The following is a 16499-nucleotide window of genomic DNA, read 5'->3' as shown; positions in this document are numbered from 1 at the left end:
TTAATACATAGAGAACCATTACATGTAAATTCAGTATTTATAGAACCAACCCAACAACTTAATTTACGTCCATTTTTTTATTTAAGCCACCATCTTAATATCAAAATATAATTTTTTTCTTCTATGTTTTTTACGATCATTGCGCATTGTCAGTTCCCAATATTTGGAGCTGGAAATTGAATACATAAGAAAAGTAGGGACAGATTTATGTTATCCTTCTCATATATTAGAAATTTGCTATAATAAAGCCCACAAAAAGTTTTATAGTGTAAGTAACATGGACATCTTGCCTTATTTTAAAACCATTGTTAAAATCTTTTAAGGTCAACATCGTTTTCATCTATAATAACACACAAAAGGAATGTTAATGAAAAATGGCCCAAGGAAAGGAAAGCAACAACATAATATATAAAATTCCATTTTGTTTGGAATGCCCCTCATTTTATTGTCGGTCGCTCTAGCAAGGGCTTAGAAGTAGGAATCAAACAGCATAAATATTCTATCAAAACTGGGCAAACATCCAACACAATATTCACTCAAGTGAAAACAAACCACTGGATAAATTGGATTAGAAGTTCAGTAATTGCAGAATCAAAAGATGTTTTATCACGAAATTTTTTAGAATCTGCCATTATACAACTTACTTCCCATTGTAATTTCAATGTCAGTCGTGGCCTGTTTATTTAGATCCCTTTCTTTGTATATGTATGTTAAATATATATTTTTGTGAATAAGTTTATCTGCAAAAAAAAAAAAAAAAATATAAATAAAATAAAAAAGTGTTTGTTTACCAAAAGTTTGAATGTGGTCAGCTGCCGCCCTGTATAATTCTTTAATTGTCGTCCGTCCTGTGTCTGAGCAGTGGGACTTGATCTTTTTGTAAGCCTCTTAAATTGTACCCATGGTTTGCTTAGGTCATGGTTAATAATTCTGCCAGGTGTTGTTAGATTCTAGGTACTCATTTCCTTTATAATCCCTATCTGTCCCTTTATACAACCCTTCCTTGTCCACTCAGTATCTAATGTATGTCAGGTAAGTCGAAAGATCTTGTAACTACTGCATTGTTTCACTTTCCTTCATGGCTTCTACCTTGATTACACACACACACACACACACACACACAATATATATATATATATATATATATATATATATATATTATATATATATATATAATCATTCGAGCTACAAATGTCCTTTAATATCTAATTCGCTCTACCTCGGAATTGATATATTTCATATACTCGTATGTACCGAAGGGGAATTTTAGTTGATAATAATTTCGTCCTCCCATGGGATTGAACCACCATCCAGTGGACGGGAAACGAAATCAGAAAGAAACGGACCAGTGACCGCTATTCAGTCAAACGCTCGAATCGGCTAGCATGGTTGAGGGGGTTTCATATCGATTCTATTTACGAAAACACCAAGATCGATGGTGATTTGTAATGGTTCAGAATCGATATAAACTTATAGCCTCTCTGCTGGCTGACTCGATAGCGTCACTGTCCGTTTCTGATTTAATTTCCTGTCCACTGGACGGTTGGTTCGACCCATGGGGGGGGGGGGTGGGGGGACGAAATTATTATCAACTAAAAATTCCCCTTCGGTACATATATGAAAATATATCAATTCCAAGGTCTTAGAGCGAATTAGATATTAAAGAACATTTGTAGCTCGAATGATTTATATGAATCACGGTGAAGTGATAAATATTCATAACAAGGATACGTCCGACAAACGCTCGAATCGGCTAGCATGGTTGAGGGGGTTTCATATCGATTCTAATTACGAAAACACCGACATCGACGGTGATTTGTAATGGTCAGATCGATATAAAACTTATTAGCCATCTCTGCTGGCCGACTCAATAGCATTACTGTCCATTTCTGATTTTGTTTCCCATCCACTGGACGGTGTTCGATCCCATGGGGGGACGAAATTATTATCAACTAAAAATTCACCTTTGGTACATATATGAAAATATATCAATTCTGAGGTAGAGCGAATTGGATATTAAAGGACATTTTGTAGCTCGATGTATTTATATGAATCACGGTCATGTTCATAAGTAATGCTTTATATATATATTTATATATATATATATATATATATATATATATATATATTGATATGAGAATTATATATATATATATAATATAATATATATAGGCATATATATTACATATATATATATATATATATATATATATATATAATAATAATAAGTGTGTATGTATATATGTAGTATGTGTTCGATTTACAACCCCATAGCCTGGACATTTACCACAATACTTTGAAGTAACTAATTATCAATTACTAGGGGATTCACTACGCACTGGTGTAACGTATACATGAAGGAAATGAAATCAATACTAATAATGTTCATTAAGAAGATAAATCTGAATGAAATGGCTCTTGGTGAAGCTTTAGTGGAAGTTCAGGGAGATTTAGAGGACGAGGGAAGGTTGCAAATGTCATCCAAGGATTGCAGAGAAAGGATACTTGTATGTACGAAGCGTATATTTTTCCGGTGGATGGAAATCATGGGGAACGTATGGGGAATTTTCTCGCAATCGAAAAATTGTGCTTGTCTGGGCTTAAAAACAAGAGAGAGAGAGAGAGAGAGAGAGAGAGAGAGAGAGAGAGAGAGAGAGAAAATATTTGTATTTTGTTAAGTGATCTCAATGTACCTCTGCGTGATAAGGTTGGGATAATGTAACTGGTTTGGCACCTAGAATGTACTGAAGGAGTGGAAATTTGTACTGGAGGGGATGGGAGAAATTTGGTTATAAAAACAGTTGTCTCTCCTTCCAGGGGTTTGCAGAGTATGCTAGGAAACTGAAGTTATTTACGATACGGTTGGTTTAACCTTGAATTAGTCATAAACTAAATGGAACGGTGAGCCGAAGGTTGAAGGTACAACTGATTATTACCTTCTTGGAGAAAAGGGGAAAATAAAGATAGGGATTCTAGATTCATAAAACAGAAATGAGAAAAGCGTAATGCGTCAACTAGTGTTGGTTCGGGGTGGGTAGACACATCGAAGTGAGGATAGCAGAGTGAATGTTATGATAATGCAACGATAGTTTATTGAAGTGATAATTATTAGTTGTTTGAGATGCAGCTGCAGGTCAGAACATTAAATAACTCAAAAGTAAATCGAAAAAAGTATTTAATGTAATTCTTGAGAGAAGGACCAATCAATAAAATATTATCAGAAATGCCTACATCCAAGAGTCACTGAAGCGTTCTCTCGAAATGTGAATTGCGAAGGTCCCAGGACCTCGAGACCGTAGAGCCGATCCGGCTAATGCTGACCGAAGTGGTCGTTAAAGACCAAACCGGTCTCATTTCACGACGGGGCCAACAGCCGCAAAAAAATGGGATAATAACCTCCGTTATCAGATCGGGGAGCCTTGTATCTTGGCGCCGGATTTATCAGGAAAGGTTCTAAAACAAAGGTTATTCTGAGGGTTGGCGTCATAAACCATGAATTGGATGAAACATGGTTCCGCGGATTTTCGAAACGAAGTTGTAAAATTCAAATATTCAGGTTTTGTAATGTTCGATTTAGTTCTTTGTATGATGAGAAAATGCGGAAATGTCCACGAATACATTGGCCAATTTCTTGTTTTTTTGTATCTTTCATATTTCCGAGGGGTGGGATTTTATTTATGACTTGAGTAAAATATAGCCATTAAAAAAAACGGACAAGTTTTAAACTCATGCATGTCTAACCAAAATTATCTTAACAGCAGTATTTATGGAAATTTAGCAATACAAACTGTGTCATTAATAAGAGATTTCATGAAGGATAATTCGTCTGAATAAATTTATGTTTACAACTGGAATTTGGGTTATTATTATTTCACTGATATTCACTTTAATTTCAGAATTTTTCCCTCCAAAACAGAGTTATCAGTTAATTTCTGGTAATAACAGCGATCATAAATTCTATAAACAATTCCTTGTTTTTTATCAAGGTATCGTCTCTACATTCACTCATTTCTTCTGCTAATGTTTCTATTCTTCACAGTTACTTGCCTTTAAGGATTTCATCAGATTCGAGACGTGTATATATGAAGGTCAATTTGTTTTCCCTTTGTGGATGAGCAAAACTACACTTTCGTTATCGTATTCCCATGCTGTTTTTTTATGTAATCACACACATATTTAAAATCTGTACACGTATTAAAAAATACTCTATACCCCTTATCGAGCAAAAATTATACATTCGGACAAAAAGATAGTCAGCTGCAATAATTTTGTTATTCAGGTATTAGAAAATTTACTGTCTGTTGTTAGAACGAACAAGGCGTGATGTGACCTCCAGCTTACTCGGGACGCATGCAAGATTTTCCCCTCACGCACAAGTTGTAAACATTATATTCCTAACTTAACGTGAAGTGGTCTTCGTAATTAGTTATTCGTACTTAGTACTACCCATTCTAACAACGAGGATCAAATAAAATGGACACTAATTAAACACGTTCAATATTATTCTCAGTTTTAAGTGGAAACACAAATAATCAACAGGATCATAGCCTAAATTCAGTATACCAAATAAACTCGAACATACTAAAATCTATGGTCAAATAGAGCCTTGTTTCACCAACGAAAATTGAAATAAATACGATAGATATTGTTAGAAAATAATTTTCCTGTACTGTTAACATGCACATTATTTCTTACATTTTCATTTTAATAAATAAATCATAATCATCCTATCCTAAAATTTCTGTATCTTTAACTTGACGTGAAACACCTTTTTCAGACTTTTTTAGGCTCTTCACAGACCTTTTCCTACCTCCAACAGAACGAGAACAACAACAACAATAACGGCATAAGTTAACAACACCATATTCTTTTGTACAAATTCCGACCCGAGAGGAACTGGAGAGAAAGTTACTCTCTCTCCGCTTTCACCTTATGCATCTCTCACTGGCCATCTGGGCGAACAACAATGAATGGGCCGTGGGTCGAAGGCAGGTATGCTTGTGTGAGAGAGAGAGAGAGAGAGAGAGAGAGAGAGCGCTGCAAGCACTATCAGTTTTGTCCTGGAAAGAGACAAAGAAAGAGACTTCCATTGAGAAGGCTAATGACGCGCACAGAAGGTACATTAACGATAGACAACTTCATTTCAGCCAGATGTATGATAAACTTTGCAACGGGCCTTCTTGGATGATGACGCGCTCAGCTGTTGAGTCCTGCCTGGGAATTTTCCAAGGTAAATATTGTGAAAGAAACATTGTGAGTGGCAGGCTAACATAAGGCCAGAGAAAAGAGCTATGAATATGCTCATTCAAAATAGTCTTTCGCGTGGAAATTTCATTATATACTTCGTAATCATTAAAGCATTATAATCTCAATATTCATATTATTTTCGTATATTGCCCGAACCTTTTGTCTTCTGTAACTTCGACAGTTTCCAGTAAATGGTCATGTTTGTTTGTATGGTGTTTTTACGTCCCATAGAACCAGTGGTTATTCACCAACGGGACCAACGGCTTTACGTGACTTCCGAACCACGTCAAGAGTGAACTTATTAGTAAATGGTCATGGATTGATCAACAGGATCAAGTTGATGGTGCAACTACTGATCCGTATTATAGCATTTTAAGTCCTTCGATTTCCTGCGACGCTTTAGTTTCACCACAATGATTATTTCGTAGACGATCTTTTCTCAAATTTGACTGAAAATCTTGAGTTTCGTAGCAGAGGCCGAGGACTAGAAAACCATGACTGGGGAGCAAACGTTTCAATTCAGCTAACGTTTGAAAAAGTTACGGTAATATAGCATTTCCTAATTCCCAAACCCTGAAGTTAAAAAGAAAAAAATCACTAAATGTTCTATGTTATCTAAAGAGAATTCAGCGTTCCTAAGGCTTAACAACTGTTGAAAACTGTATAGCGAAATGGGAAATTTGCCAAATCTGCTGAAACTTGTGTAGATTATTGCCGAGACTTGATAAATTTCTAAAAAAAAAAAATCTTGAATTTTACTATCCTCCGAATTTGCTGTTGAATAGCCTTAATTATTCTTTTAAAATAGCGGCAACTGTAAAAAAACCATCATAGGGAACAAAAATTATGGAACACTACCTTAGTCACTGCAGTCATAAATGTTATGGCTGCAATACTGTACAAAACTGTATTCATATCTGTACTGATATACACTTTTTAGCGTAAAATTTTAAATTCCTATATCAGTGACATGATATAGGAATTTAAACACCCTTACATTGTGCATATACAGTGTGGCTGTGGTATATATCAAACTTTGGCAGAAGGAAGTCTTACCTGGAATTATTCCCAGAATCCTAGGTTGTTGCCTTATTTGAGGAAGGATGCGTCATGAACACGCGACGGCATCTTTTTTTGCATACGCATCGCAAACTGGTTGAAAATAACTCCACAACCTCAGGCGAAGAATGAAACTTTGGTAAATGCGGAGATCACATGGAGTTTCGTTCCACTTGTATTTATCCTGTTTCCGATGAGCATGCAGGAAGTTGCGGACGTGTGGTTTTGACGAGTTTTACTGCACTCAGAAAGAACGAGGTTTCGATCCAGTATCAGAGATCATTTTATAAGTGTAATGCCTACGTAATATAGAATAAAACTCCGCCAAGAAATGCCAATAGCATAACTGAGAAAGGTACAATTTAATCAACAATCAATGAACATTAACAGGATTTCTGTTTTCTCATAAATTCCAGAGACGATCATTTTCGAGCAGAAACTCTAAAAATTTATGCATAGAAATTTATATTTACTGAAATTAAATTATTTGGTCATTCTGATGGTTCTTACATCATTATGATCAAAATTCAAGCAACGGAAAAAGATATTCGGTAATAAAATAAAAGGACAATATAGTTTATTGGTGCTTAGACGAATCCAGCATAAGCATCAGGCAAACAGGTTTTATGATAAGATCATAAGATTTAAGCCAAAGCCTATGAGGTCATTCTGCGCTCAAAGGAAAGCTGAAGGTAAAGGAGGTTTGAAAGGTTTAACAGGTTGAAAGAAACAATCACATTTGCAATACGGAATTAAAAAGGAGATGATAGAAAGTAAGATGGAAGATGGAGAATAAGAACGAGTACAAGAAAACCCCTCCAAAAAGGAAACCACAAAAATTGCAGCTAAGGGCCGAAGGCACACTACAAAGAACCTGAAGTAATGCCTACAGTGCTCCGCGTTAGGTGAACTGACGGAACAATCCCTCCAACCCCCACCCTCCCTACGGGAAACAAGTTTTAAAGGGTAAAGATAAAAGCGTGAATTCCAACGGATTCCATTTGTCATAATAAAAGGAACAAACAAACAAATGATTCAGGTGAAACTTCTTCAAATACCTGAATTGCATTTAATGGGTTTAAATCCCTCTCTCTCTCTCTCTCTCTCTCTCTCTCTCTCTCTCTCTCTCTCTCTCTCTCTAGCCTCAGGATGTTCCGTTTTCGAAGAAATTAAAGTCAGGGGAGGGACAGGGAATGCCGGAACTCCAAAACTTGGGGGAATTCCGTTTCGGGTCAAGACCATATAAGCCATGGTCCCAAAACGGCTACATTTCCTAGAAGTAAATTCCAGAGACGAACTTTCTTGTTGAGCTTCTCTTTCACTTGACCGCTCCAAGTAGCTGTGAAATATCCGAGAATGTGTCGCTTTTTCTTCTAAAGGTTCTCCTCTCATTTTCATTGAAAAGTATCTTTTAATTTCATGGCACTCTCCAAGAAAACGTTAAGATGAAGTATTATTAATAACCTTAGTTTAAAAAAATGTGGAACTCTGTCAAAAACAGACATGAGTGAAAAGAGCAATTTGTCCAAAGATCTTTATATCTATTGAGCGAGAGGCAAATCTGGTTGCAACTGACTGAATGACAGGATGCGAGCATCAGCTGAGGGCGGTTTGGCCGATAATACCACATGTTGTAAGTCTGTCTTTTCCTCTGCGTAGTATGAGTGTCTCCTCATCAGCCAATAGGGAGAGACTGTAAATCCACAATATTTAAAAAGTCTAGAGCGTGAGGGGTTCTAACTCCGGAGACCTCACTCAAATCAGCCCTGTCTTTTATAATTGTTTTATACATACCATTTTATCCAAGCAAATTTATAAATTCCGGTTAGTGCATATCAAACTTCAGCAAAGCGTTACAGATAAGCCCTTTATGCTTACTGCATATGCCAAGTTACGTAAATTGTCATGATCAATCATTGATTTATTTTTTATTCTATATTTATCTATTTATTTATCTATTTATTTTTGTGGCAACTTTACTGTTCCTTTTTGGCAGCTGATTGACAAAATTCCAGATCTGATCTGAGCCACGTGAGCTAACGATTCAAACATGCCAAAGCCCGAATTAAGCAAATAAATAAAGTATACCTTCAGAATAACAATGAAATTGTTCGTGTATTCTTCAAGGTAGGATTTGGTTAGAAAAAGAATACATATACGTAACTACTGTCTGATTGTTACTGCAAAATGTAAATGCAAATTAATTAAAATATTTAATGACAAATCAGATAACATTTACCATGCTAATAGATAATATCCTTGGCTTACAGTCAACAACAATGCTCTCACCCATACTACTAAAATTATCCGTTTTTTTCAGAAAAATGGGGTCTTAACTGGAAGAACAAAATTAAGCTTTGACTTTGGGGAAATACTTACAGGAGCCTGATTTATTTCATTCAAATAACGTGAAGGACCAGCATAGCATTAAACTTCTTGACAAAATATTAAAAACAGACAGGCATCATAACATGGTAAAACTAATCCAGGAGAAATATGCGTAACATAAAGAACGGACAGGCAAATGTATATCTGTCGATTTTCGTGTGAATGATGGGGCAATTACAATAAGCCCCCTACACCCTCGTCTACCGAATGTCCTCATATCTCCTGGATTTCGTGTTGATTGCCGTAGTTTTCTACTCTTACCCCAATGTTTGAGACTCATAATTCTGATGTTTATCGCCGCGTAAAAATCGAAACAATTGTCGCTCTGGGAGGGTAATGTTAGCAAATTTTTAAACATTTAATTCCTTGACAAAATTGAGAATATAAAGTTTACGTTTATGTGGACGTCTTTGTTATTTGATTTTGATATCCGTATCGAAATCAGGTAATGATGCAATTGTTCATTAAACTTTTTGCCCACGGATATCGAAATCTTTTTATCCACGGATAGCGGAATCAAGTAAAGATGCGACTGTTCATAAACTGTTTTTATGCACGGATATCGAAATCAGGTATGACGCGACTGTTCAATAAAACTGTTTTTAGCGGTATGGACCCATTGCAGTTTTAGAAATCAGGTAAAAGATGCGGACTGTTCATTAGACTGTTATATGCACGGATATCGAAAATCAGGTAATGATGAGACTGTTCAATAAACTCTTTTTATGCAAGGATATCGAAATCAGGTAATGATGCGACTGTCCATTAAACTGTTTTTATCCATATCAACTAGGAACTTGCAGTGTCATATGATATAACGAACTTTTCAAATAGACCTTCTAGTAGGTGATGTCTGCTGATTAACGAAATATATACAGAAGTCTACTACGACACTACTAGTGGCTATCATAATGACTACCCTACCTGATAACAGTTGTCTCTTCTCTAGTAACGAACCGTTAGGCGATCAGGGGATATGATCTTCAAATATGCCACCAAGTTTAATTTGAAGAAAAAATGGTGAAAACAGTTACATTTTAGACTTATTTCAACATTCAATAATTAAACTAGTTAAACTGAAGTGATATAGAGAAACTCTCTGCTTCCATTAACTTGCACTCACATTTTCACTAGCTTTTCGTAGTAGAGTATTACTATACGGGGTGGATTTTTCACTAAGCCCAATAATCGAACAAGATCATTACTTTTTTATTTTTTCGTTAGATTCTGTATCTTTTGTCATTGTAACTAAGTACAATCAAACATTTCTACCTTAAATATATATTTTTGTATCCGTAAATATAATTATTGATATACCTAAAATATCCCTAAAAACACAAAGCTTTAATTCCTGTCACTTTTATTGTACAGTCCACTGTTTTAATTGGTAAAGGAATAGTTTCCTTAAATCCACTGACAGATCTGCACCGTCGATCTCTAGTAAAGAGGTTGATGAGAATTGCCAAAAGGTTTGAAAACCATCTAAACTTAGGGGAGGTAAAGAGATCATTATGAAGGAGTCATTACACAAATCTTCAGAGGAGGACTTGTAATAGCAATGAATTCCATGCTGGAATGGAACTGACAATTAAGGAAAGAATAAGAGGTTTTCTTCATGATCTCCGTAGTAATTTCGCTTCTATAAGTATGTATCTACTACGCTATGATATGTCGGACACACATCGACCTATCATCGCACACACATCACGAACAGGTTGGATGCAAGTCAACGACTTATTGGTAGTTCTGCCTGGTGCGTTATACAGTTACCCAGCATTTGCAAAGGTTCCTTCTCTAATTATGGTTGTTGACCTGTTTTCAACCAGTTTATGGTATATATCCTATTCGTTTCCAGATTGTGTTTATATTATGTTTTACTGCGACGTGAATGTATCCTGATTAGAATAAGAATAGGTAAATGATCCGAAAAAACATAAAGACACCAGTTATGGTCGTTAGCAAAGTCAAAGGTATCAGGGTAAATGTTTGGACGAGTCATGTTTTCAGTGTCATGAACACATGTTAGCAAATATCATACAAACATCAAATACGTTTTAACATGCTACTGGTGTCCTGACCACGCTTCATGTGATTTTCTAGCATTGTCCGAAAATTATTTCTCCACTTGCAGCAGTTGACGTATTCTCAATCTCCTTTATATGTAAACAATGCGTTGCCGACATTTTCTTTACAGTAGTATGGATGCTCCTTTACTATAAGAAACCCACAATTTCATGCCATAGTCTTCTTTATACCTAGAAAAATAAAAATTAAAAAAGCATTGCCTTATCCTGAGTATATGAGAGCACGACATTATTAACGTGACCATCTGGTGTCTAGTGACGACGCATTCCATAGTCTTCTTTATACTTAAAAAAATAAAAATAAAAAAAAAAAAAAGGCTTTGCATTATCCGGACTATATGAGTGCACGAAGCTATTAACTTGGCCATTGTGTGTCCTAGTGACGACGCATCTCACCAATTAGGCATCATATTGTGTTGCAGCTATGATGCATATTAAAGCCAGTTCAGAGATGAGGTCAACACGGAAAAGTTAACTGCCAACGGTATAACACCTACAAGTCCTAACGAGATTATTTCCTTACGTGTTTACTGCAGCCCGAACCTACTATCCCTTTCAGACCCGATGTGGCATTGTTCTTCGGAATATCTTCAAGACTTTTAGTCGGACAGTGATAACATTCCAACACAATGTTTACAGCACCTAACCGTAATTTATAATGGTTATAGGAGTCAGACAAATTTGTATACTTTAGGAGTTTACTCTTATGATTTTTAAGTTGTAATCAGTGAAATCCCAAACACCCTGGTACACCTTCCTTTACATTCAGTTCCTCATCCCCCCCCCCCCCCCCTGGGCCCAAACACACCCCTCCCCATCCCCGTCGCTCTCTCTCTCTCTCTCTCTCTCTCTCTCTCTTTCTCTCTCTCTGTGTGTGTGTCTCCTGAATTACACAGCACACTGAAAAATATAAATGCATACATTGTACATGATTTTGCTACATTATAACTCAAGTGTGTTATATTCCAACACTAAGTTGAATGATTTTTGCTTATGAGCTCCACTATGTTGTTCAACTTCATTCTTCGTTACTTAAGAATTGTCGTTGGAAATATATTTGTGATCTTAGATTGTAGGTATGTGTGTGGTCGTTTTTCCGCACCTGTTGTTCGATTGTTCGTATAATGTGATGAAGATAGATTGGGCACTATTATTTTGCAATTAGATGGGGTCAGTAAAATTGTAAATAATTACTATTTGTTTACTGAAAATAATTATCATCGCTGTCATGGATATTGTCAGAGGACCAATAATCCTTTTCAAACTACATGGCTGGCCAAAGGCATCTTCTCAAATCTCCGTGGTTCCTCATAGCCTTGCTTCATCTAACCTGGCCCTTAAGCTGGCACGAGTGAAGTGTTGTAATGAGGAGAGCACATCTCTCTTCATCCACGCCCCCCAACGCCTGTTCTATGGAGTTAACTTCAGGGTGGGTGGTGTGGGGGGAATCGGCCCATTTCATGACCCCAATCTCGGATGAGGTAATTAACTGTAAACTGTGGCTTTCGTTGGGTTTCCTGTCATATTCGTAGCACATCATGATATTAACATCACTATAATTTCACTGAAAATTGTCGTTGTTATGAAATTTGTTGCGTAAGGCCATGCATAACAAGAGTTATAGGTAATAATCACCTGGTAAGACTTATTTTCAGTGCGCCAGCTTTCCTCTCTCCATTGAACATATTAAAAAGTCGGAGTGCAATCACACATTTCCGTCCATTAGTGTATCTAAGCAAATTGGCCATAGGCACTTTCTGCGAATGCATGCCTGTGAACACTTATTGTATATATTACTAAACTATTGTATTTTTAAAACTGCCAGACGAGCCAAAACAGTCATGTTCATTAACTATCAATTCATTACTACATCCAACCTTTCTGTTCTTAAACTATTAAACAAAATTACCATAAAATAACTATGCGTAAGACTTTGTGCAATTTAGAGAGAAAGTTACAAGGCGTTACAGGGATTAGGATGTCTCAAAGACTTATTAGTCCGTCCAAGGAGACATCATGTGCTCACTTATCTCTAGGAGCAGGTTTTAAAATTCATTCACAATGTTCTAATGATTTTGTATAGCTTTCTTTTGAACTTTTCCACACTGCTGCTGTTTACAACTTCTGGTGACAGTTTATTCCATGTGACACATATCTTGTATATGAAGAAGTTTCCACAATACGATGTGTTGTATCTCTTCAGTTCTAGTCTCCATCCATTATTTCTTGTCTAGTTTTCGTTTAATGTGAAGAGGTTTCTGTCTACTTTTGTTATGTCTTTCTGTATTTAGAATTAGTATTAGTAGTCCTCGCAATCGCCGTGTTTCTAAGCCATACATGTTCAGGCTCTCTAGTCGTCTTTGGTAACATATTTGCCTGATAGATAGAACTAACTTTGTGGCTCTTGCTTTTACCCCTTCTAGTCTATTCATGTCTTTTCTTAGTGTTGTCGACCAAAACTGTACTGCATATTCAAGATGTGGTCGAACTAGTGATGTGTAGAGCTGCAACACCGTTTTCCTCGTTACTGTATTTGTACTGCCTCTTTATGTAGCCAACTATGCATTGCTTTGTGGATTTTAAGTCCTTGGTATAATGACTCCAAGGTCCTCTTCTGTTCTACACTGTTTAATGTCATTCCCAAGCAGCATGTAGATGGCATGAGAGTTGTTTGTTTTATTTGTAACAATTTACCTTTATCCAGGTTAAAAGGCATTTGCCACCTTTTTGACCACTCTCCTGTTTTCCTTAGACTGCTTATGAGTTCTATTCTCTCTTTTCTTTTCTTTTTATTTATTTATTCATCTATTTTTTTGTGTTGTAGCCAGAGGGCATTTTTGGCAAAGTACAACTAAGTCTCTTAATATGCTCAGCGGTAGCATTTATTGTAATTTAAAAATATGAACGTGTTCGTTTCCAGCAGAAAACACAAAATTCCAGAGCGAGACCTGATATGCAGGTCAGGAAAAACTAGGCCAAATATAAAATAGGCAAATAGTTAATGAATGAATAAAAACATACTTGGTAAAAAATAAATAATGACTGTTCGTGCTCACTTCAAATAAGTTTTGGTGGGAAAAATCAATGCACAAACGTCACTGATTGTCACTGTAAAATGAAAGTACACATCCATTATAATACCGAATGGCAGTCCCATTTACAGTTACCATACTAACTGATAAAATCCTGGGTTGATAGTCGCTACGGAACGCCGACTGTCTCAGAAGACAAGTCTTACCTGGATGACTGACATTTAAGAGTCGCGGAAATTTCTGCCTGGACCTAATACTGCTCCCATTTAAATCCTTTGAATGACTGAAATCATATTTAATATGAAAACAAAACAAAGATATACATTACATAATGATAACACTATATTCGGGGAAACAAACAAAATAACGCTCAGATCGGTCAATGCCGATCACACGCCCCCCAAAACCTATCGTCGAACGATCGACGGTACTGTTGACCATCGTTCGACGGCACAAAACCGTTTGTCGATTTCTGTATATAATAGGGCTAATAATCTCCCTAAAACCTCGACCGCATAATAAAACAAATGAATACTCATATTTTTTTTGGATTTCGTGTTTAATTACTACAGTTTTCTACTAACACCAAGTTATTTGAGACACTGTAATCCTTATATTTGTCGTAGGGTAGAAATCTATATAAATGTCGTTCGGAGAGCAACTGCAGATCTTGATTTTGTTTTCAAATGCATAAAATGTGACAAATTTTTATATCATTCTCATTCTGCGACAAAATTGATACTTAGAGATTTTAACTTTATATGAATTGCGTTGTCATTTGGTTTCCATTTCGAATCGAGTTAAGAGCAGAGTGAGCGTAAAATTATTTATATTCATATCAACTTGGATAAAGAGCTGGAATACCTGGAGGAGAGTTTTAGGAGATTAGGATACCCTGAGTATTGGTGGGAACGGGCACACATTAGGGAAAGGAAAAATTATTTGGGAGAGAGAGAAAATATAGAAAAGGAACATTTGAAAGGGAAGAAAATATTCATAGTCCGGGACAACAATACCATTACACCCATCAACAGAAAGAAAGATAATTCCCAATTGGTAGGCAATTACAAGAACACCATTAGGAATAAAATAGTTAGAAATAAAAAGTTGGTCGACTGGGAAGAGGCAGGAGGGGTTATATATGGCAGCGTGTCTAGACTGTGAAGAGCGTTACTTCGGCAAGGGCGGCAAATCATACAAAGAACGAAACAAACAACACATACAGAACATAAGGCGCTGTGATCAGACGGCGGCAGTCGCCAAGTACTGTTGGGAAAGAGACCACAAAATAGATTGGGAAAATATGATTTTTTATTAGTTTTTTTACACGAACACTAACAAAAAGGCCAGAATGCTTGTAGAGGCGCAAACAATGTAATGTCAACACAGGATATAGATTTGAAGACAGCTTAAAAAGAAAAAAAAAAAAAAAGTCATACACTCTATAATAGAAAAGAAACGCAAAAACGCAAGAAACCACACGGATTACGAAAATCTGGATGGATCGACAGGCAGAGAGAGGTCAAGGTCACAAAGGCGGGGTCATACAGAAGGAGGGCAATAACAGGAATAAGGAGTTTTAACAGTCTCCCCCACACAGATCTAAATACAGCTGGATTACGCGTCCGGTCATTCCACGGATACTTGATAGTGAGGACTGTTGGTCCAGGAAGGCTTGTAAAATTTTTTGAATAAATATCTCCACTTGATACCATCCAGTTTCAATGAGGTACTGTTAGTAATTGTATTAATGCACAGAACAACTGTGTAAGCGATAAAGGTATATATATATATATATATATATATATATATATATATATATATATATATATATATATATATATATATATATATATATAGTTACAGCCACTGCTTAACATGATGGTCAGGTTCAATATGAACAATTAGAATGGGGCTGGAATGGACTGATGGACTGCAACAAACTAAGGAGGAAGGCGTAGAGAAATGACCAAGGTACCTTAAACCTAGTTTATTGCAATAAAGCATATACACATTTGCAGTGAGTACAGGTTTTGGATAGCACAAAGACTCTAATAACCATTACTATAAACATTCACAGTTGAACCTCAAATGAAAGCAAAAAGCCATGCACATGCTCATCAGCAATAATATAATAATGATAATACACTTACAAGAGCCATACATTTGCAAATGCAATATTAGAATAAAGATTCATTCATAATCATAATAAAGTGTTATCCTAAATTAATCAATCAATGTGCAACTTAACATTTCACAGTTAGAGCCCGTTAACATCAGGATAGTAATCGTTGCACAATTCTCTTAATAAATATAAAAAATTAATCGGTCGAATCATCAAAAAGATAACATTTTGTTATCAAAACAGGAACTTCTCAACATAGAATAATTCACCCAATTAGTGCGACAGTCTTTACCATCTTCGAATCTTGTTACTACTGAAGGAGTCGTAAACACACTTGCAGAAGAAACACATTCTCCTGCCAAAGTAGTCAGGTCATTCACCGCCTTGTTAACAAAGCTGACTTCCAACTGCTCCAATTACACTAAAGATGTCAAAGTCTTCTTGCCAATCATTAAGCCATCACCTTTCCATCAACAAGGCGATTTCCTGCTGCCGCTCCTGCGTTCTCGACAGTGTGTTGTCAAGAACCAGTCGGTCTGCTATCCAAAACCTGACTTAACCTTG

This window comes from Macrobrachium nipponense, chromosome 25 (genome assembly GCF_015104395.2).
Source record: "Macrobrachium nipponense isolate FS-2020 chromosome 25, ASM1510439v2, whole genome shotgun sequence".
NCBI classification, from domain to species: domain Eukaryota; kingdom Metazoa; phylum Arthropoda; class Malacostraca; order Decapoda; family Palaemonidae; genus Macrobrachium; species Macrobrachium nipponense.
Note: the sequence above shows the minus strand (reverse complement) of the source record.